Source organism: Giraffa tippelskirchi, chromosome 1 (assembly GCF_054371585.1).
Source record: "Giraffa tippelskirchi isolate mGirTip1 chromosome 1, T2T-mGirTip1v1.2.pri, whole genome shotgun sequence".
In the NCBI taxonomy this organism is placed as follows: domain Eukaryota; kingdom Metazoa; phylum Chordata; class Mammalia; order Artiodactyla; family Giraffidae; genus Giraffa; species Giraffa tippelskirchi.
The window spans coordinates 170740871-170764721 of NC_137275.1; the positions used below are offsets into that span (position 1 = coordinate 170740871).

Here is a 23851-nt window from a genome sequence, read left to right on the forward strand (position 1 = left end):
GATTTAACAAGGCATCCTATATATTTATTTATTAAACCTGGAACCCTTCTGCTAACCAAATGGAAATTCTCTTTGTGGCAGCAGTATGCCCATCAGCAGACATTAGATCATGATTGGTCTAAATTAATCATTCCCTCATTTTCCCAGACTTTCTTGCAGATGGGAGTGTAGTGTCCTGGTCATTGAGACATTAAGGGAAGTCTGTACATATGTGCAGGGTATAGTTTGAAAAGACTTTTTTTTTTTTTGCAAAAGTGACTAGTGGTTCCATCTTTGCTCTCTTCCTCCTTCTTGACTAGAATGTGGATATAGTACTGAGAAGGGATTCTCCAGTGGCTCCGTGGTAAAGAATCCACCTGCCGATGTAGGAGATGTGGGTTCATTCCCTGCTTTGGGAAGATCCCCTGGAGAAAGAAATGGTGACCCACTTCAGTTTTCTTGCCTGGGAAATTCCATGGACAGAGGAGCCTGGCGGGCTATACAGCCCATGGGATCACAAAAGAGTCAGACATGACTTACCGACCAAACAATTCCTTTCATCTTCCCTTGCTTGGAACAATTGTGCAACTAATTGAGACATTATGCTATTGACTTGTGAAATTATCATAATTTCCACATTGGACCTGTGTTAAATAAAATATTAACAAAGACACTCTCATATAACTTGCTGCCTCTCCCTGCCCTCTCCCCCACCCCAAACAAGACAGTGAGGTCATAATGAAGGAGTGTAGGGACGAAAGAGAAGAGATCTGAAGCCTGTCTTGAGGCTTCACAGTGTTAAAAGGCCTGGGAGATGAAGGGAGATGAAAAAGAACCAGTAGGCTTAGAAGGAGTGACAGGAGGAAAACAGAGAGCATTCAGTGCCCAGTTGAAGAAAGCTTTCCAAGGACAAAGTGATGATTTGTCTGAAATGCTGCCAAGATGATGAGTAAGACGAGTTCAGATAAGTGCCTGCTGGATAACATGGAGTTGAATTTGACAAGAGTGATGTCCCTGGGGGCACAGGAGGAAACCCTGGATTAGAGAGGGTTTAACAGACACGAACAATCAGGTTATTCCAGAAACTCCCTTTGCCATGCTCAAAGGGAGGTTTATGTCCCCAGACCCTCTGTTCCTTTCTAGAACTCCCATCTAGAATCCCGCACAGGGGAAGGTATAGAATAATGACAGCTTCCTGACTGGTCACTGTGAGGATGAAATGATGGTCTGCTTTCTATAAGGCAGGGTGGGTAAACTAATGCAAAGGGTGCCACACCCAATCATTTATGTGTTCTCTTGGGTAGAGACGAGAGAGCCCATGCTGCTGCTGCTGCTGCTGCTGCTGCTGCTGCTAAGGCACTTCAGTCGTGTCCGACTCTGTGTGACCCCATAGACGACAGCCCACCAGGCTCTGCTGTCCCTGGGATTCTCCAGGCAAGAATACTGGAGTGGGTTGCCATTTCCTTCTCCAGTGCATGAAAGGGAAAAGTGAAAGTGAAGTCGCTCAGTCGTGTCCGACTCTTAGTGACCCCATGGACTGTAGCCTACCAGGCTCCGCCATCCATGGGATTTTCCAGGCAAGAGTACTGGAGTGGGTTGCCATTGCCTTCTCCAAGAGAGCCCATAGTGCTTTAAATATTTACTAGCTCTCTGTCCTTTTCCAGAAAAGTTTGCCATGCTTTGCTGGAAATAGGGAGAGAGAGAGAATGAATTAAGGCAGTGAGTAAAGGAAGAAAAGGTTGAAGAAAAGGTTTTTGTTTTGCTTTTCTTTAAAGAAGAATAAAATAGGACTTCCCTCGTGGTCTCAGTTCAGTCACTCAGTCATGTCTGACTCTTTGCAACCCCATGGACTGCAGCACTCCAACTTTCTTGTCCACCACCAACTCCCATAACTTGTTCAAACTCATGTACATTGAGTCGGTGATGCCATCCAACCATCTCATCCTCTGTTGTCCCCTTCTCCTCCCGCCTTCAATCTCTCCCAGCAGCAGGGTCTTTTCCATTAAGTCAGCTCTTCTCATCAGGTGGCCAAAGTATTGGAATTTCAGCTTCAGCATCAGTCCTTCCAATGAACATTTAGGACTGATTTCCTTTAGGACTGGCTGGTTTTATCTCCTTGCAGTCCAAGGCACTCTCAAGAGTCTTCTCCAACACCACAGTTCAAAAGCATCAATTCTGCGGTGCTCAGCTTTCTTTATAGTCCAACTCTCACATCCATACATAACTACTGGAAAAACCATAGCTTTGACTAGATGGACCTCTGTCGGCAAAGTAATGTCTCTACTTTTTTTTTTTTTGTCTCTGCTTTTTAATATGCTGTCTAGGTTGGTCATAGCTTTTCTTTCAAGTAGCAAGCATCTTTTAATTTTATGGCTACAGTCACCATCTGCAGTGATTTTGAAGCCCCCCAAAATAAAGTCTGTCACTGCTTCCATTGTTTCCCCATCTATTTGCCATGAAGTGATGGGACCAGCTAATCTGATCACACAGACCACATCCTTGTCTATCTCAGTGAAACTAAGCCATGCCGTGTGGGGCCACCCAAGACGGATGGGTCATGGTGGAGAGGTCTGACAGAATGTGGTCCACTGGAGAAGGGCATGGCAAACCACTTCAGTATTCTTGCCTTGAGAACCCCATGAACAGTAAGTATGAAAAGGCAAAAAGATAGGGCACTGAAAGATGAACTCCCCAGGTCAGTAGGTGCCCAATATGCTACTGGAGATCAGTGGAGAAATAACTCCAGAAAGAATGATGGGATGGAGCCAAAGCAAAAACGATACCCAGCTGTGGACGTGACTGGTGATAGATGCAAAGTCTGATGCTGTAAAGAGCAATATTGCATAGGAACCTGGAATGTTAGGTCCATGAATCAAGGCAAATTGGAAGTGGTCAAACAGGAGATGGCAAGAGTGAATGTTGACATTCTAGGAATCAGCAAACTAAGATGGACTGGAATGGGTGAATTTAACTCAGATGACCATTATATCTACTACTGTGGGCAAGAATCCCTTAGAAGAAATGGAGTAGCCATCATGGTCAACAAACGAGTCCGAAAGGCAGTACTTGGATGCAATCTCAAAAATAATAGAATGATCCCTGTTTGTTTCCAAGGCAAACCACTCAATATCACGGTAATCCAAGTCTATGCCCCGACCAGTAACGCCGAAGAAGCTGATGTTGAACGGTTCTATGAAGACCTACAAGACCTTCTAGAACTAACACCCAAAAAAGATGTTCTTTTCATTATAGGGGACTGGAATGCAAAAGTAGGAAGTCAAGAAACACCTGGCATTAACAGGCAAATTTGGCCTTGGAGTACAGAATGAAGCAGGGCAAAGGCTAATAGAGTTTTGCCAAGAGAACGCACTGGTAATAGCAAACACCCCATTCCAACAACACAAGAGAAGACTCTACACGTGGACATCACCAGATGGTCAACACCGAAATCAGATTGATTATATTCTTTGCAGCCAAAGATGGAGAAGCTCTATACAGTCAGCAAAAACAAGACCGGGAGCAGACTGTGGCTCAGATCATGAACTGCTTATTGCCAAATTCAGACTTAAATTGAAGAAAGTAGGGAAAACCACTAGTCCATTCAGGTATGACCTAGATCAAATCCCTTATGAGTATACAGTAGAAGTGACAAATAGATTTAAGGGACTAGATCTGATAGACAGAGTGCCTGATGGACTATGGACAGAGGTTCGTGACATTGTACAGGAGATAGGGATCAAGACAATCCCCATGGAAAAGAACTGCAAAAAAGCAAAATGGCTGTCTGAGGAGGCCTTACAGATAGCTGGGAAGAGAAGAGAAGTGAAAAGCAAAGAAGAAAAGGAAAGATATTCCCATCTGAATGCAGAGTTCCAAAGAATCGCAAGGAGAGATAAGAAAGCCTTCCTCGGCGATCAGTGCAAACAAATAGAGGAAAACAACAGATTGGGAAAGACTAGAGATCTCTTCAAGAAAATTAGAGATACCAACTGAACATTTCATACAAAGATAGGCTCGATAAAGGACAGAAATGGTAGGGACCTAAGAGAAGCAGAAGATATTAAGAAGAGGTGGCAAGAATACACAGAAGAACTGTACAAAAAAGATCTTCACGACCCAGATAATCACGATGGTGTGATCACTCACCTAGAGCCAGACATCCTGGAATGTGAAGTCAAGTGGGCCTTAGAAAGCATCACTATGAACAAAGCTAGTGGAGGTGATGGAATTCCAGCTGAGCTATTTCACATCCTGAAAGATTTGAAAGTGAATTTTCCAAGTTTATTATATTCAGTACACATAAAAACTGGAGCTGCTTTTCCTCATATTTCTCAACTATTTTATGTTTATACATCTGCCTTTGCATACTACCAGCAGAGGGCACTTTAGTCATATTTCAACCACTTACAAGTCAGAGTTAAACAATTTTATCTTTGGGATGTTCCCGCTAATACAGAAAGAGAATTCTAGTCCTCAGCTTAAAATACTCCTTGAGCCCACCTGGCTCTTCTGTTTCCCTTAGCATGTCAGCCCACTCTTCCTGGTGTACAGGCTGTGCTTAGTTGCCAGAATACTGCACTGGGTAGCCTTTCCGTTCTCCAGGGTATCTTCTCAACCCAGGGATAGAACCTAGGTCTCCCGCATTGCAGGCAGATTCTTTACCAGCTGAGCCACCAGGGAAGCCCAAGCCAGCAGGGAAGCATAGTGTTAATTTGTTTTTCTTCCACTGCCTCCAACTCTTCCCCTTCCTTTGCTATACCAATGCCTCCTAAATGTGAAACTTCCTTGCAGCTTCTCTTAAGTACTCTCATCCCTTCCCAGGTGGCTGCTAGATGGGAAACACCTGAAGTCCAGGTATATTTCTAGCAGCCTAGAGAGCCTCTGTTCTTTGAGATCCATCATCATTGCAAACTCATTGTGTTCAGATCCTGCTCAACAAATCTCTCTCCTCTCTGCTTATACCTTCTAGTTTTCTTGAACATAAAATTTTTTTAAAAAATCAGTATTATTGAAGTATAGTTAATATATGAAGAGAAGCAGAATATGCCACCCCCAGATATGCCTCTTTGGCATAAAGATTATCTAGGGTTGGTTATTTTTAAGAAACAACAGACACAGGTGAAGTTCTGAGAACAGAGTAGAAGCTACCCTATTGTATGCGATATTTATATTTGAAAGGGCATCTTCCTCATGGTACCAGGAATAGGAGGATGACTAAAACTCTAGAAATTCTAGAAACTACTGTTCTTTCAAAATAACCAGTTTACAGTAATCAATATGTCTAATTTGGGGGTAGTATATTTTGTTTCTCATCAGTACTATTTAAACTTTAAAGAAGTTTCACAATTCAAAAGCTAAATTGATAGATTGCTGCATGTCTTATTGAACCAGTCTGTCTTGAGACAGACTAAGTCCACTCAATTAAAGAGTTGTGTCTCATTTCAGGAGGTGAGTGATGCTCCTTTCAGGTCTGTATTACATGAATCAGGGATTTAATAAGAGGTATTTCTATGGAAGCCTTCCCTGGTGGCTCAGCAGTAAAAGAATCCCCATGCCAGCGTAGGAGATGTAGGTTCGATCCCTGGGTCAGGAAGAAGCCCTGGAGAAGGACATGGGGACCCACTCCAGTATTCTTGCCTGGGAAATCCCATGAACAGAGGAGCATGGCAGGCTGTAGTTTGTGGGGTCACCAAGAGTCAGACCATGACTGAGCAACTAAGCACGCATGAATCCACAAACATGTGCTACTGAAACATAATTTTTCCCTCTAAAATCACCTGAGTTGGGCTTCTCTGCTGGCTCAGTAGTAAAGAATCTGCCTGCCAATGCAGGAGATGTGAGTTCGATCCCTGGGTTGGAAAGATCTCTGGGAGAAGGAAATGGCAACCCACTCCAGTATTCTTACCATACTAAAACTGAAGTTCTAAAAATGTAGAAATCTTTTGGTTTTCATCTTAGTTGGAAATGCACTAATCTTTCAATTCCTCTCTAAATTTAATAGTATCTTCTGACGGTGGAGGTAAAAGGGCTTCATAAATTGGAAGATCTGCTGCTGGTCAGGACACATGAATGCACTGCAGTGGAGGTCCAGGATACATCAGCAAAGGATATTTCATAGGAAGGCCTGAAGTTGGCAGAGCCTCATAGAGCCCTGCAGAGTAGGGGGAATTTTAAGAGACAGCAAAGGGAGCCCTACTGCTTGTACCAGGTGCTTCTGCTAAATTCAATTCCTAACTTTTGGCATTTTTATGAGTAACCTGTATACTCTGGGCCTAGAGATTGCCTGGCGTGCTCTCCATAAATCTTATAGGGAAAAAGAAGCTAAAGCAGGTAGATGGGTCTGGACTTTGAGGAGGGGAATTTACACTGGATGTAGACATTAATTCTGTCCTTTCTTCTTGTTAAAGGACATAATTTCTGTTCTTTCTTCTTGTTAAGGGAGTCCTTGTGGCTAGCATTATATTTCCCTGTCTTCTTTTCAATTTGATATTTCCATAGGTATCCATCAGACAATTATTTAGAATGAGAGTGTTCCAAAGACTTTTTCTCTGTTGCCTACTAAGTCACTTCAGTCGTGTCTGACTCTTTGCAAGCCTAGCCTGGACCATAGACTGCTAGGCTCCTCTGCCCGTGGGATTCTCCAGACAAGAATACTGGAATGGGTTGTCATGCCCTCTACCATTTTCTCTCTTAAACATAGCCAATTCAAAGGATCCATCATGTAGCCACTGACAAGTTGCATCTAATATTAGCCTCAATAGCGACTCAAACAAATGAGACTTTTTATGGTTTAACCAAGGCTGCAAGAGGTAGTCCACAAGAGAGTACAAAAGATGCAGCTCTCAAAAGATGCAGAAGGTCCACTCCCTAAGAAAGGTTTAGCTGCAGATGGGGTGCAATCCATATTTCTGTCTAGTTAAATCAGTAAAAACAGTGTTTCCTGACATGCTGAGAATTCTCACCCTCTGCACACTTTTCTCAGAGGTCCCAGGATCCCTCAGCTGCAGCAACCCTGCAGTGGGCAGAGTCCCATCTGCATTGCCATCTGTAGAGGTAGAAAAGTTGTTCCTTCCTCCCTTCTAGGTTCTTTGGCTGGTCTAACAATTAAATTAATACAAGACAGGTTAATAGAAAATCAAGCAAAAGTTTAATAACGTGTATACTGACTGAGCACATTTACCTCCTTATATACGTGGGGGAAACCCAGGAAAACTGAGTAACTCTCTGAAATGGCTAAAGCTGCCATCTGAAACACCATAGGCAGCTAAGACAAAAGATGATGGTGGTGGGGAGTCAGTCATGGGAGATTACCAGGAAAAGCACAGGAAACAAGTATAAGATTGTTGTGCAGATTTAAGTCCTCATCTTCTCACTGGCAAGAGTTTTCTAAAAATTTGGATATCCTTCTCTTCCTGGTACAGAGAGGGAGACACCCTTTACAAATGAAGACTTCCCTTATAAATGTAAATATTTCTCATAGAAGGGCAACTGCCACTCAGCTTTCAGAGCTTTACCTGTGTCTGCTTTTATAGAAAAAATAACCAGCTTAAAATAATCGATATGCCAACAAGGCATACATTGGGGTGGTATATTTTGTTTCCCTTCAGATTTAAGATGAGTGAATATTAATCATGGCTGAGCAACCCAGAGGCAATGATTGCCTCATAAACCTCTTGAGCAAGGCAAGTCAGGGACTAAGAAATAATTTCTTGAGGTCTCTTATTGGTTTTGTTCCTGCCAAATCAGTTGAACCATCTGTAGAGAGATAGTAGCATAAGTCAGGCTCTTAAAAGAGATATACTTACAATGGAAAAAAGAAATATTAAAGGTCTAAGAGATCTTTAGATTATGCAAGAACTGGTCATTGTTTCTGAAAACTAAAATGTCAGTGCTCTTGGCAGTATTATCTAGGTCTTGATTGCCTCTCACAGAAGAGCATGTATGACGTGAGAATTTTGTCAGACTTCCTGGTGGCCCAACCAGGGGCTTGTGTGGGAAGACTCCAGTGTGTGTATGCATGGTCTGTGGTGATGACAAGTCCTTCAGGGATGTACCAAGTTGTTGGGTTTCAGTTCCCACCATTTCCTCAGATCCTGGAGAAAAAGTCCAGCTATGAGGCAACCCTCAGACAACCCAAAAGGTTGTTATGCAGATTTAAGTCCCCATGCTATTAAAGTGCTGCACTCAATATGCCAGCAAATTTGAAAAACTCAGTAGTGGTCACAGGACTGAAAAATGTCAGTTTTCACTCCGTTCCAAAGAAGGGCAATGCCAAAGAATGTTCAAACTAACGCACAATTGCACTCATTTCACATGCTAGCAAAGTAATGCTCAAAATTCTCCAAGCCAGGCTTCAATAGAACGTGAACCAAGAATTTCCAGATGTTCAAGCTGGATTTAGAAAAGGTAGATGAACCAGAGATCAAATTGCCAACATCTGTTGGATCATAGAAAAAGCAAGAGAATTCCAGAAAAACATCTACTTCTGCTTCATTGAGTAGGCTAAAAGCCTTTGTGTGGATCACAACAAACTGGAAAATTCTTAAGGAGCTGGGAATACCAGACCACCTACCCGCCTCCTGCAAAACCTGTGTGCAGGTCAAAAGGCAACAGTTAGAACCAGACATGGAACAATAGACTGGAAAAGCAGTACAAAACTAGGAAAGCAGTACAGCAAGGCTGTATATTGTCATCACCCTGCTTATTTAACTTATATGCTTAGTACATCATGCAAGATGCTGAGCTGGATGAAGCACAACCTGGGATCAAGATTGTCGGGAGAAATATCAATAACCTCAGATATGCAGATGACACCACTCTTATGGCAGAAAGCAACAAGGAACTAGTCTCTTGATGTTGATGAAGGTGAAAGAGGAGAGCGAAAAAGTTGACTTAAAGATCAACATTCAAAAATCTGAGATCATGGCCTCCGGTCCCATCACTTCATGGCAAATAGATGGGGAAACAATGAAACAGTGACAGACTTTATTTTGGGGGGCTCCAAAATCACTGCAGATGGTGACTGCAGCCATAAAATTAAAAGACACTTGCTCCTTGGAAGAAAAGCTATGACAAACCTAGACAGCATATTAAAAAGCAGAGACATTACTTTGCCTACAAAGGTCTGCTTAGTCAAAGCTAGGGTTTTCCCAGTAGTCATGTACGGATGTGAGAGTTGGACTATAAAGAAAGCTGAGCACCAAAGAATTGATGCTTTTGAACTGTGGTGTTGGAGAAGACTCCTGAGAGTCCCTTGGACTGCAAGGAGATCGACCCAGTCAATGCTAAAGGAAATCAGCTCTGAATATTCATTGGAAGGACTGATGTTGAAGCTGAAACTCCAATACTTTGGCCACCTGATGTGAAGAGCCACTCATTAGAAAAGACCCTGCTGCTGGGAAAGATTGAAGTCAGGAGGAGAAGGGGACAACAAAGGATGAGATGGTTGGATGGCATCAACGACGCAGTGGACACGAGTTTGAGCAAGCTCCAGGAGATGGTGAAGGACAGGAAAGCCTGGTGTGCTGCAGTCCATGGGGTTGCAAAGAGTTGCATATGACTGAGTGACTGAAAAACTACAACAAGGCAACCCAGAGTCCTGATAACAATCTGGGCAGTCAGGTTTTAGTTCTTGGTCAAGAGGGAGGGAGAAATAAAGGAAATATTAGTCTGGAAGTTGTAACCAGATGTTGCATGAAACTGGAAGAATTGAAAACTTGCAAGGGCTGACAATTTGTACTAGGTGACAGGATCTAGTCCGAGTCATAGGTAGGGAATGAAACTGGCTTTTCCATAGCAATGAAGAAACCAGTGAAATTCCTACCTGACAAATGAGTTTGCACATCCATCAGTGACCTGAAATTTACAAAGACATGCAAAATAGCTCAAAAACAATGAATAGAACCAGAATTTGATCACTCCAGAGGTTGTGTTATTATTTTCTATGAAACACAAAATTTCTATGTTCATTCCTCTTTTGATGAAAGATAGCCTTAAAGAAAGATTATTCTTTATCACAAAATAAGACTGGCCTCATTAAGATTGACCTGATAATTTACAGGGGTGCATCAAGAATGCTAATTTAACATATAAACCTTTTAAAGTTTGCTTTACTGGAATTTTTTCACAGGGAATTTCAGGTTGGACTTGTACAGGCATCTGAAGGTTAGGAAGCAAACTCATGAACTTGCCATCACATTTCACCTGCAGTATCTATGGATTTGGGTAAATCCCTCTCTTCTCTATGTCTCCAAATTTTTCTAAGATTCCTGGACCTCTCAAAGTGACCTTTCTTGCCCACCTGTAAGGCTGGAAACCTGTAGGCCAGGTATCAGGCCAGTTTTTCTAAAGGGGCTTAGTAAGCCTTGGCTCTAGAATAAAGTCAACAGTAGCTTCTTGAAAGTGAATAAAAGTAAGTGAGCATCATTCTCAAATTTGACATTCCAGCCAAACCTTGGTTTTATCACATCCTATTAACAAAGAGGAGAGAGTCTTACTGAACCTATGCAAATAATTATATTGTCATGAAAATAAGAATGTTCAAAAAGAGATTCTTAATTCTGAGGGAGAAAGCAGGGAAAAGAAAGATAAACGTCTTTCTTTTTTCTAAATTTTATTTTTATATATTTACTTAATATTTTGCCCATGCTGCAAGGTATGTGGGATATTAGTTTTCCGACCAGGGATCAAACCCCTGTCCCCTGCATTGGCAGTGTGTAGACTTAACCCTTAGACTACCAGAAAAGTTCCTAAATTTCATTTCTGTTTATAAAAGTGTAGTCTACTGAATTGTTAAGAGTTACAGATAGCTTAAGGGAAAAGAGAAAGAGGTTCTGTATATCCAGAAAAGTAGAATATTAAGGAATCAGTAATATTTCAAATAAAACTCAGAATCATCTTCTATCAGATCTTCATTCAGTCTTAAGTAATTAATGTTCTGATTGATCTTGGTTTGCAATCTCATGAATTCATCTGCTTCTCTAGAGTTCTGGAAATCTCGACTCATTCCACCAGTATATCCTCAAAGTTACTTAAGTAATAACATTGGAGGTCTGTGCCCAGGAGTGCTTGGTTGGCAGAGTTCTTTTCCCTGGGTCTCTGGGATAGTCCTTCTTTGCGGAAGACAAAACACTCTGACCTGTAGGTGATTTGTAGGCACGTTTAGAGAAGCATCAGAGTAAAACAAAAAGAACTATCTGTAGATGATGAAACACTTAGAATGACCAGGGTTAACTCATAACTGATAATTTTCAAAAGTGGAAGATCTGATGAGAATTCATAACAAAAATAATGCAAGAAGCAAGAAAATTTATGTGGCTTGCAAGAATGAAGTCAATCCAAAAATCAAAGGGGTTTTACCTGAAAATAGGGTTTGCCTCTTGGTGGATGTGGAGCCAAAAGACATAATCAAGCCCAAGAGCAGAAGGAAAGATTTATTACTTGCAACAAGTAAGGAGAAAACCTGAGGATGTTTCCCAAAGCAGTGTCTCCCTGAACAGTAAAAGTGGGAGGGCTTCCCTGGTGGCTCAGTGGTAAAGAATCCACCTGCCAATGCCGGAGACATGGGTTCAATCCCTGATCTGGGAAGATCCTACATGCCATGCAGTAACTAAGCCCACACGCCACAACTATTGACCCTGTGCTCTGGAGCCCGGAAGCTTCAACTAGGTGGCTCAGTGGTAAAGAATCCACCTGCCAATGCCGGAGACATGGGTTCGATCCCTGATCTGGGAAGATCCTACATGCCATGCAGTAACTAAGCCCACACGCCACAACTATTGACCCTGTGCTCTGGAGCCCGGAAGCTTCAACTACTGAAGCCCATGTGCTTCAACTACTGAACTCCATGTGCCCTAGAGCCTGTGCTCCCCAACGAGAGGAGTCACCACAATGAGAAGCCCTCACACAGCAGCTAGACAGTAGGCCCCGTTCACTGCAACTAGAGAAATGCCTGCCCATCAACAAAGACCCAGCGCAACCAAAAATAAATTTAAAAAAAAAATGGGAAAGTTTTAAGTTAAGGGCGCATGCATATTCATGAAGGGTCTTTAACACAGGAGAATTCAGCATAGAGTGGGGTAAATGTTGACAGAGTCCAGGCTCCAGTTGATTGAGATCTAGGAGAGTCAGTGAAGTCAACGATATCATTTCTTAGGTTCCAGTTAGCCTCTAGTGTTCCAGGGGGTTGGGTTCCACAGAACTCCTCAAGAATGTCCTTCAGACTAACCTTTACCTTCAAAAAAGAACTGGGAGTCTTTACAACTGGTACATTATCTTTGATATGGTTATCTCCCTGACCTGGTAATACCTGTTTATTCTGGTAATACTCTGCTTTGTTCCCTAAAACCATTAACTACCAGACCTCTGCAAGGGCATGCATTGTGTCCAGGCTTAGATTGCAAAATGCCTTAGGCCTAAAACATCTTCTCTTCTGTCAAGAGAGCTATGTCTGGTTCTCTTCTTCCATGGGACCTCTATGATATCTGCCTGCAGTGGCAATAGAAGATTTTAAAAGTAAATATAGGAGGTAACATGGCTCTAAAGAACCATGGCTCTTTCAAAAGTGAATGAACTTTGTTTTTCTTTTAAATAATCAACAACATGATAAAGTCAACCCAAGGCACAGGAAGTTACTATGATAAGATATAAAATGTTTGTCTTCTAGGCAAAATTACTTTCCCTTTCTAAAAAAATATATCCTGTAGACCTTACAAAGTTGTCTCTTTCTGGTGGTATTTCTCCAAGTAGAGTCTCACCCACTGTTCTGGGCTGAATTCAGTTCAGTCGCTCAGTCGTGTCCGACTCTTTGTGACCCCATGAACAGCAGCACGCCAGGCCTCCCTGTCCATCACCAACACCCGGAGTTTACCCAAATTCATGCCCATTGAGTCAGTGATGCCATCTAACCATCTCATCCTCTGTCGTTCCCTTCTCTTCCTGCCTTCACTCTTTCCCAGCAGCAGGGTCTTTTCCAATGAGTCAGCTCTTCGCATCAGGTGGCCAAAATATAGGAGTTTCAGCTTCAACATCAGTCCTTCAGATGAACACCCAGGACTGATTTCCTTTAGGATGGACTGGTTTGATTTCCTTGCAGTCCAAGGGTCTCTCAAGAGTCTTCAACACCACAGTTCAAAAGCATCAATTCTTCACTATAGTCCAACTCTCACATCCATACACGACCACTGGAAAAACCATAGCCTGGATTAGATGGACCTCTGTTAACAAAGTAGTGTCTCTGCTTTTTAATATGCTAGTCTAGGTTGGTCATAACTTTCCTTCCAGGGAGTAAGTGTCTTTTAATTTCATGGCTGCACTTACCATCTGCAGTGATTTTGGAGCCCAAAAAAGTAAAGTCAGCCACGGTTTCCACTGTTTGTCCATCTATTTGCCATGAAGTGATAGGACTGGATGCCATGAATTATGGGCTGAATTATGTTCTTTTAAAATTCATCTATTTTAGTCCTAACACCTAAGTGTCCCCATGTGTGACTGTATTTGGAGATAGGGTCTTTAAATAGTAAGTTAAATGAGGTCACTAGGGTAGGTCCTAATCTGACACAAACAGGTCCCTATAGGAAGACACAGGGAGAAGACAATCATCTACAAGCTAAGGACAGAGGTCTCAGAAGATATCAACTTTGCTAACACTTTGACTTGTGTCAAGCATAGGGGCCTCCAGCCTCCAGAACTGTAAGAAAATAAAGTGCTGTTGGTTAAGCCAGCCAGTCTCTGATACTTGGTTAGTGTAGCCTTAGAAAACTATTTAATAATACACTTACAGAGAGAACTATGATGTAAATAACTGTAAACTCTTATATATTGGCATATTGTAGCTGACTAGCCAGGCTAAAGAATATACATTTCAAAACTTTTTTCTATAGCCATATGTTTCCTTTGATCCCTGGGTCAGGAATATCCTCTGGAGGAAGGCATGGCAACCCACTCCAGTATTCTTGCCTGGAGAGGAGGAGCCTGGCAGGCTACAGTCCATAGGGTCGCAAAGAATCGAACAGGACTTAGTGACTAAACCACTACCACAAACATGTAGTAGATGTTGTTGTTGTTTTTCAGTCACCCAGTTGTGTCCGACTCTTTGCAACCCCATGGACTACAGCATGCCAGGCCTCCCCTCCCTGTCCCTCACCATCTCCTGAAGTTTGCCCAAGTTCACGTCCATTGTGATGCCATCCAGCCAGCTCATCCTCTGATGCCTTCTTATTCTTCTGCCCTCAACCTTTCCCAGCATCAGGGACTTTTCCAATAATGTTAGCTTATTAATTAGCAAATCTAGATAATTTTAGGAAGAACGTGTCCAAAGAGAACAAATAATGTGTGCTTTTTTTATGCTTGATGATGATAACTCAGAAGACAAGTTTTTAGTAAAAGCTTTTATTAAACTGACAATATCAGACTAGTGTCATTTTCCAAATATTTACCTAAATTATGTGAACCTGAATTCTTTAAATATTTGGGATAGTTTCTGCAGAAGTACTTTGAAAGTACTCTTACTGAGTATTAAAATTTCATTTTAGAAGTATTAGGGATAAATATATTAGGAGTTCAATTTCTTTAATTTCTGGGAATTTTAGGAATATTTAATTTACATAAGCTCTAACTTATTTCTACGTCAGTCAGAACTGAGGACATTTAAGGGATTTTATCATCCAATTTGGTAATACCATCTGTATTTAGGAAAGTAGTATATGTATAAACATATATTGACTTTCCAGGTGGCACTATTGATAAAGAATCCACCTACAAAGCAGGAGACACAAAAGACGTGGGTTTGATTTCTGGGTCGGGAAGATCCCCTGGAGGACGGCAGGGTAACCCACTCCAAATTTCTCGTCCAGAGAAAGCCATGGACAGAAGAACCTAATGGGCTACAGTCCATAGGGTCACAAAGAATTGGACATGACTAAAGCAACTGAGCACATAGCTAACACACATAATACATATATTCTTATATGTATGTACACATATACATGCAAATAGAGACAGGCACAAATAGAAAGTTTACAGCTTCAATGTCAAAATTTGAACTCTTTGGTTTGTATAGATGGATGTGCTGCTCTCATCTTTTTCCCACCTCTACATTTTTACCACAGCTGTGTTCCTAGCCAAGCATTACTTGCTCAATATGAGGCTTAAGCATCACCATGCATATTGGTAAAGCAGCCCTTTAATATTTCCTCTGCCCTGATGTGTAATCTTATGGAGTCTGTGGACTAAATTTGGGGAAAGGGACCAAGGAAAGATCAAGTGGTCATCTGTGTGCCTCCAAAGCCTATATGAGTAGCTCAAATATCTAGTCTGTTTCCAATGACTTTTTTCAGGCAAGTGTTACCGTTGGGTTGGGCTCCCTGAGGCCCTCAAGAGCTCCTAATGGGAGGAGGGTGTACTTTAGGGCGTAAAGTTTCCTGTGCTGCCTTGATACTCAGGGGCCTCACCCTGAGTTCCCCTGCTCTTGTCTCCACTCAGCTAGTTCCCCCATCAGCCAGACCAAATGCTCTCCTCACTGCTCAGGGAGGAGTCTTACCTCCCTGCCAGCCCACACAATTATTTAAATAAGACATCATTTATTCTTACAGAAACCAAGGGTCACCATCACTTGTGTCTCTACCACAGAGCCTGCCTCCTACAGGCCCTGCTGATTCACTCTGGTAAGTGTAACTCCCAGCTGGTCCTGAATGACATGCGGTATTCTCCTCCCCCAGCTGAGCCTATTAATAAACTACTATCAGTCTCACCTGTCTAATATCAGGTGTTGTGTCTTTGACCATCTGGTTCTCTTTAGGGCAGGAGATCCTTCCTTCACCAATGGAGTGAAGAGGAGGTGAGCAGAACAGAAGGGGCCAAACTCTTAAGAGGTAAGGATTTGAGGGGCTGGGATGGGTAGGGAGGGGTCCCACAGGGTGGATGGGGTTGGAGGAGATACAGGCATTGAAGGGGGACAGATAAAATGATTCAAGGCAGCTGAAGAGAAGGTTCCGATAATAAAAGGGAGTGGGGGAATGATGGGAATGGAGAGTTTGGCAAGATCCCAAGTTTGCCCAAGAAGCCTCTGAAGTTCTAAATTGCTTTTGGTAAAGGTTGCCATTTTTGAAGATATTAAACTGAATTTGTGCCATAAGGACAAGCAAAGACTCTCTTTTTGTTGGAAAGAATAAAAGTAACTGTTTACTGTGATTCAACCCATGGCTGATTCATGTCAATGTATGGCAAAAACCACTACAATATTGTAAAGTAATTAGCCTCCAATTAAAATAAATAAATTAATTAAAAAGACCAAACAAACAAGAGGGGCTTCCCAGGTGGTGCTAGTGGTAAAGAACCCAGCTACCAGTGCAGGAGACAAAAGAGGTGTGGATTCAATCCCTGGGTAGGGAAGCTCCCCTGGAGAAGGAAATGGCAGCCCACTCCAGCATTCTTGCTTGGAGAATTCCATGGACAGAGGAGCCTGGGAGACTACAGTACATGGGGTTGCAAAGAATTGGACACAACTGAAGCGACTTAGCACTCACAACAAAGAAATCCAGAGCACTGGTTCAAGACTTGAACTTATCAAAGTTTCCTCAGTCTGAACTGTTACCTTTGTAGGTAGAGGTCCATAGTTTTTGAGCCAAGTCATAGCACCAGAAAACTGTCAAACAGAAACCAATTCCAGGTTTGGTGAGGGGAGACTTTATTCAAAAGGATTATTGCAATTCAGAGAAGGGGTTTATTGCACTAGGGGGAGGGGAAATTATAATGGAGAGTACTCCATTTGTAAGATCTACAAGCGTTTGAAAGGTCAGGTGTCAGGATACATTTAACAGGAGGCTTCCTGTGTGCTGTTTTCAGTCTTGCATGAATTCTGTGTTCCTTAACAGCACCTGAATACAGGTGCCTGAGAGCTGGCAAGCTGGCTTTCGGGGATAATAGAAATTCATGTATCTCATTCTATGGAAATTCCATAGGGTGAACAGCAGCCATTTACAACTCTCTTCCCTTCTGATATGTAAAGTAACTTTTACAACCCCCTCTCTTGAGAATGATTCTAGCCTCTTGCTTTCTGGATAACTTGTTAGATTTTTGATCCCTGTCTCTGCTAAAAAGGGCTATCTTGTAAGAGACTATATATATGCCCACAATATGTTAAATAAATGCCTTAGTTCCACCAGAACTGTGGTCCCCATGTCTTTCCTCATTTTGTTCTCTCTCTCTCTCTCCCCCCTTCTCCCTTTCAGGCTGCTTCCACGGAGCACAGGTGTCCGCCGTGTCTACTTACTTGCCCGGGCTTTCAAGACCTCTTCGAGAGGGTGCCCTGAGCCTACGTAGATGGTGCTAGCTCTTTGTCCCAGAGTTATATTTGCATACTGTGTAAATCAGGGAATATTAGCTTCTTTCCTTCTTTCTTTCACTTTCTTATCAGCCGACTCTGTACCCCCAAGTTCCGGCCCATTTAAAGGGCCACCACAGTCAGGCAGAAAAGAGCCTTTCTTTCATGGGAAAGTCAACAAGGCTAGAATGAAAGAGTGAGAGGAGCAGCTGGCTTGACCAGGCAACTGATCAGGAAAAGTTTACCTTGAGGTCAGGAAAGGAAGGGGCTCCCCCTCCATCCCCCCACGTCCATCAGGTGGCATGCAGGCTCTTTGCTCCCCAGTCAGGGATGTAACCCATGCCCTTGCAGTGGAAGCATGGAGTCCTAACTCCTGGACCTCTAGGGAATTCCCAGGAAGGGACTTCTTGGTAGGGACAATTAGGGTTTTTTCCTGCCTCTCAGTGTTAGCTTAGGCAGAGGGTGAATGAAAGAGAGAAAAACTGGGGAAAGAAGAAGGCCTAAATAAAGTCAAGTGGGCAGGCATTTTGTCCAGATAGGTAAGCAGGAAAAACAGTTCAGCTAATGATTTATGAGACAAAGAAGGGAATTTGGAGGATTCTGTGTCTGGTCTTATCATAGGTAATCGAGGGAGTTGTGGGTGAGTTTTATCTAAGTTATTTGAGGAAAGGTGGTGGTTCTTTGCAGTAAGCTGTTTCCTGGAACACAAAAGGGTGTGGGGTGATGGTTTGTTTTTTTTTTAAACCTTTACTGTCTTTTGAGAGCACAGGGTTTGAGTTAAGTTTAATACTGTCTCCTTATTTGGGTTGTGCTTTTAGTCACAGTTTTATTATATTTAAAAAAAAATGTACCAGAAGTGTCATCACTGTAACAGCTCTGTTTATAAGCACTTCCCTGCATCTATAATATTAGAATAGTTAAAACTTGTAATTATGAATTTACTCCTCATGTTGGTTATTAAGATGTGGCTCAATCAGAAGACTCGGGTTCGATCCCTGGGTCAGGAAGATCCTCTGGAGAAGGAAATGGCAATCCACTCCAGTATTCTTGCCTGGGAAATCCAAGGGACAGAGGAGCCTGGTGGGCTACAGTCCATGGGGTCAAAAGAGTTGGACATGACTGAGCGACTAAACCTACCAACCTACCTACCTACCCTACATCTAGAACATTAGAATAGTTGAAACTTGTAATTATGCGTTTACTCCTCATGCTGGTTATTAAGGTATTGTGACTCAAGCCCATTCTTCTGTGCTCTTCGGCGATGCTGTGGGAGTGACAAAGCCGACGACTTTTCCTGTAAGGTTTTGCCAATAGCGGGCGCTCGAGCAGAGCGGAGAGCTGGTGGAGGGAGAAGGGATTTGCTCCTTGATATTTGGTCAGTGGGGAAAAATAATTCAGGTAATCATTCCCACCAGTGTCACCAAGCAGTGGCTCTTTTACCTGGCTGCGGCAGTTGGTTCCAATTTTCCAGTTTTTAATCTACCCTCTCTTCCAGCCTCAACACTTGCCTTCAGAAGTAACATGCCCAGCTGGGTACTCCCGTCCCCAACCTCAGAGGTCTGAGTGCCTGCTCCTCAGGGGTGTTCTCCCAGCTTTTAGTTTCTTCTTGTTTCACGTTTTATTTTGTATTGGAGTCTAGCCAATTAACAGTGTTGTGACAGTTTCAGGTGCACAGCAAAGGGACTCTGTCATACATACACATGTATCCATTCTTCCCCAGACTCCCCTCCCATCCAGGCTGCCACATAACATTGTTCCAGCTCTTAGTTTCTGATAACCCCATACTTCTCTCTCCAAGCTCTACCAGTGGCAGCTGCTCCCCGCAGTTATGGGCATCTCTTTGTTACTGCCGTGTTTCCCTTCCTGCTTTTTCAATCCTCCATTATATGTTTAATTCCTTAAATTCTTAAATTCTCTATAAAAACAACTGCTATAACCCCTAAGAGATCCAGAAATACTTTCTGAACTTGTTGTAAAGATTTATGATGGATTATAAATTATTGTGATAATTAAGAATAAGTGGATTATACCCATAGGATATATGCCACATCCAACTGACAAAAAAGATATATTCTAAAAGTTAATTTATAAATTCATTGTCTGGATCTTTAAATGAATTTTTCTAACAAAAGAGTACTACACATTAAGTCAGATGATCAGTTCATCAATGTTCACAATATAACTGAACAAACTATACAAACTGTGTTAAGCAACAGAACTAGCATTGCTTGGCAATATATATTCAAAGTTGCAACTGTAATGCTAGTGAAACCAAGCCCCTTAAAAATGAGTTCCCTTGTCAAGTTTATGACTGACCTCTCTATTCAAAACTTTATTCTCTCTTCTGTCATGCCCCTGTTCCCCTCAAGATTGAAGAGTATCAAGCAAAAGGGAGGATTGAAACTGACCACCACCCTGTGGGACCTTTCCAGGTACAAAAACCCCTCCATGTTCCTTGTTCCTTGTAGAAAAAGGCTTTAGTCCTGTATGCCAAAGAGCAGACTCCAGCAGTTATCAATTAGGAAAGTAAGGGAATGCAGAAAAAGAGGGAATGCAGAAACAGAGGGAAAGCAGGCAAGAAACAATAGTGCAACACTAAAACATGCAGCAATAAAACAAAGTCCTAGTTCCTCCTCAAGGGATACACAGAACGGTCTAATACATATCTTTGAGTTGTTCTCAAGAACCTAAGACCTCCACCCACCCAGGTGCAGGATGGTGACTCCAAGCTGGCCATAAACAGTAGACCCCAGACTGGTGGGAACCAGAATATTGATGATAAAGATTCTGGAAACAGCACCACTGACCAGTCAGAAAAAAGTCCATGAGCTGCAACCCTCACCCAAAATGGTTTCTTTAAAAGCCCTCCCCTGAAGGCCATCAGGGAGTCTGAGTCTTTCGATCACGGGCTGCCTGTTTTCCCTGCTTTGCACCCTGCAAATAAATGCTATACATTCCTTCACCAAAACTGGTGTCAGTAGATTGATTTTGCTGCAAAATAGGTGAGCAGACCCAAGTTTGGTTTAGTAACACTAGTAACAAATTGTATTCATTCTTTCACTCTTTTAATTAAAAATGTTTAGTTTCATAAACAATATATCCAAAATATTGTCATTTCAACCTATAATTAATATTTTTAAATACATTTAAATGAGATACTAAAAAAACTTTTTTTTTCATATTAAGATTTCAAAATTGGCTGTGTATCTTACACTTTACTGGGAAAGGCCTGGTAAAACTGAGTAATTTTCCCAATTGGTTTAAGCCCTCACCTTAAATACCATCTTCAGCTAAAGATGAAAGAAGATGTGGGGTGGGGTAGGGTATAGTCACTTCGGATAGTCATCAAAAAAAAAAAAAAAAAGAAAGCACAGTGAACAAAAGGAGTGTTGTGATGCTTTGATAAGAATTTCTAGAGGTTTGTCATCCCTCCTCTTCCTAGTAGGGCTTCCCTGGAGGCTCAGAGGGTAAAGAATCCTCCTGCAATGCAGGAGACCTGGGTTTGATCCCTGGGTTGGGAAGTTCTCCTGGAGATGGGAATGGCAACCCACTCCAGTATTCTGGCCTGGAAAAGCCCATGGACAGAGGAACCTGCTGGGCTACAGTCCATGGGGTTGCAAAAAGTTGGGCACAACTGAGCAACTAACACTTCCACACTACTTCTTCCTAGTACAGGGAGAGAGACACCCTTACAAAGGTGTCATATATGATTTCTCTTATATGTAAAAATATCTTCACACAAGAGTAACTTTAACTTGGTTTCAGAGCTTTTGTGTTTGAAGTTTCTTAAAAATAACCAGTTTAAAATGACTCTTATGACAAAGGGACATATTTTGGGGTGGCATATTTTGCTCCCCTAAATAGGAATACTAAGTATTGATAATTAAAAAAAACCCCAAAACTGAAAATATTCTTGCTGAAAGCACAGTAGGAAAAAAACTGATCAAGTGAGGATGGAGGAAACATGTTTAATCTAGTGGAAAGAAGTAACAGGCTTAGTTTCAAACACTGAATTAATAAAATTTATGAATTTAATTTCATAATGCAGTAGTAGGGTTTTAGTATAATTGCTTTCACAATGTCTTGACTTAAGGAATTTAAAAATATCACTTTGTCTTTTAGTAAAAAACGTCATCTGGATTAGCAATAGATTGAAAAAAAATTGCAATTACTTTTTCTCTAATTCTGACCAATATGTACATGCTGTGTATATCTGCAGAAGATATTTTGGGTTCAGACTTTTGTTTCCATGATAAAAATATAAACCATAGCTTAGAGATTCAGGAACAAGGAGCTCCCTTTCCTTGTTCTAGGTCTTGCACATAATGCATTTTAAGAAGATTCCTAAATTAAAGAAAGATGTTCCAAGATTATTGGAGGAGGAGGAATATCCTCAGGCAAGATCTACCTCCCCCCAGGAATATCTCACTAGTGACTCCCCCATTGTCAGGACGGCTGGCCTGCTTGTTGCTGCTTCGCCCAGCAATGCTCTGGCACAGGGGTGGGGAGGAGGAGAGTCCAGAGCAGTCTTCTCAGAATGTTCCAACGTCTAGAAGAGAAAAGGCCAGGTCTCCATAAAAGAGACAGGTAGGTTGACTTGAAACCTGTGTGTGCTGCTGAGTGGCTAATTTATGTTTCACTTACCTGGCTCTGTCATCTTCTCCTCTGTGTGGACATATCTATGCAAACACCCTTGTCCCAAGGGCATCTAACCCCATCAAGTCCAAAGCCCAAGAAGTTGAGCCTCAGAAAGTCATTGGGTCCCAGCCCTTCTCTTTGTGTTCACGCATCTCCCCTGAGCAATGACCCTCTTTGATTAGAATGATGGACACTAGGCAAACTTCCTGTTACAGGGAAACCCACCCACTCACAACACCTCAGCTTTACCCCACAGCCCCCACAGGAACCCGTGGGTAGGGAAACGACTGTATTCAGTTAGTTCCTTCATTTATTTCAATGCATATGTGTTGAATGAATTAAATGATATGAAGATAAGTAACCTGTTCTGCACTCCAGGAGTTAAAAAACCAATGGAATAAAAAACAGACACAATATTCCTTTTGCTACAAAGGACATTGTGCTGACTTTTATAATTGACACAACGCTACCTGCAGTGAGAGCAGGAGGGAGGTTTTCTACTTTGCATAGCACTGAGGATTGTTCCACAGCTTAGTTTTAATTTTTGGTAAAGAACCTGCCTGCCAATGCAGGAGACATAAGACACGCGGGTTCGATCCCTGGGTCGGGAAGATACCCTGGAGGAGGGCATGGCAACCCAACCCAGTATTCTTGCCTAGAAAATCCCATGGATAGAGGAGCCTGGTGGTCTACAATCCATGGGGTTGCAAAGAGTCAGACATGGCTTGGCACACGTGCACACACACTCACACACGAATGTAATGAGTTTTTAAAAATAACTAAATTTTTAGTAAGTAAATCTCATGATGCCAAAAATTCAGCTTCTCTGTACACTGTTGCCTAATTGAATCTTGGAGACAGAGGTTTGGGTGAAGTAGAAAAGGGTCACTTTATTACTTTTCCAGGCAGGGGGACACAGTGGGCTAACTGCCCTCAAAACCGTATGTCCCAACTTGGGGAGGATAGTGACAAGTTTTGTATTAACTGTTCAAAGATGGTGTGATCAGCTCGCAGACATTTTTCTGATGGGTTGGTGGTAAGATAAGTCAGCATCATTAATTAGAGATACCAAGGGAACATTTCATGCAAAGATGGGCACAATAAAGGACAGAAATGGTATGGACCTAACAGAAGCAGAAGATATTAAGAAGAGGTGGCAAGAATACACAGAAGAACTGTACCAAAAAGATCTTCTCGACCCAGATAATCATGATAGTGTGATCACTCACCTAGAGCCAGACATCCTGGAATGTGAGGTCAAGTGGGCCTTAGGAAGCATCATTACGAACAAAGCTAGTGGAGGTGATGGAATTCCAGTTGAGCTATTTCAAATCCTGAAAGATGATGCTGTGAAAGTGCTGCACTCGATATGCCAGCAAATTTAGAAAACTCAGCAGTGGCCACAGAACTGGAAAAGGTCAGTTTTCATCCCAATCCCAAAGAAAGGCAATGCCAAAGAATGCTCAAACTATCATACAATTGCACTCATCTCACATGCTAGTAAAGTAATGCTCAAAATTCTCCAAGCCAGGCTTCAGCAATATGTGAACCGTGAACTTCCAGATGGTCAAGCTGGTTTCAGAAAAGGCAGAGGAAACAGATCAAATTGCCAACATCTGCTGGATCATAGAAAAAACAAGAGAGTTCCAGAAAAACATCTATTTCTGCTTTATTGACTATGCCAAAGCCTTTGACTGTGTGGATCACAATAAACTGTGGAAAATTCTGAAAGAGATGGGAATACCAGTCCACCTGACCTGCCTCTTGAGAAACCTGTATGCAGGTCAGGAAGCAACAGTTAGAACTGGACATGGAACAACAGACTGGTTCCAAATAGGAAAAGGAGTATCTCAAGGCTGTATATTGTCATCCTGCTTATTTAACAAATATGCAGAGTACATCATGAGAAACCCT

The 23851-nt window shown here is 42.1% G+C and overlaps 1 protein-coding gene across 6 annotated transcripts in view; it reads left to right on the plus strand.

The window, feature by feature from the left end:
- Window positions 1-714: 714 nt before the first annotated feature.
- Window positions 715-23851, plus strand: part of GCNT1 (glucosaminyl (N-acetyl) transferase 1) — a 258795-nt gene continuing 235658 nt past the window's right edge. The window contains exons 1-6 of one of the 6 annotated variants that reach the window (XM_081505762.1): window positions 736-928; window positions 10109-10203; window positions 15570-15641; window positions 15776-15848; window positions 19669-19731; window positions 21750-21886. The gene's annotated coding sequence lies outside the window, so the exon portion shown is untranslated. Of the gene's footprint in view, window positions 948-1283; window positions 1414-5980; window positions 6188-10108; window positions 10204-15569; window positions 15642-15775; window positions 15849-17207; window positions 18241-19668; window positions 19732-21749; window positions 21887-23851 lie in introns of those variants that run through there. The other 5 variants (XR_014058405.1, XR_014058387.1, XR_014058409.1 and 2 more) reach the window with 5 other exon arrangements.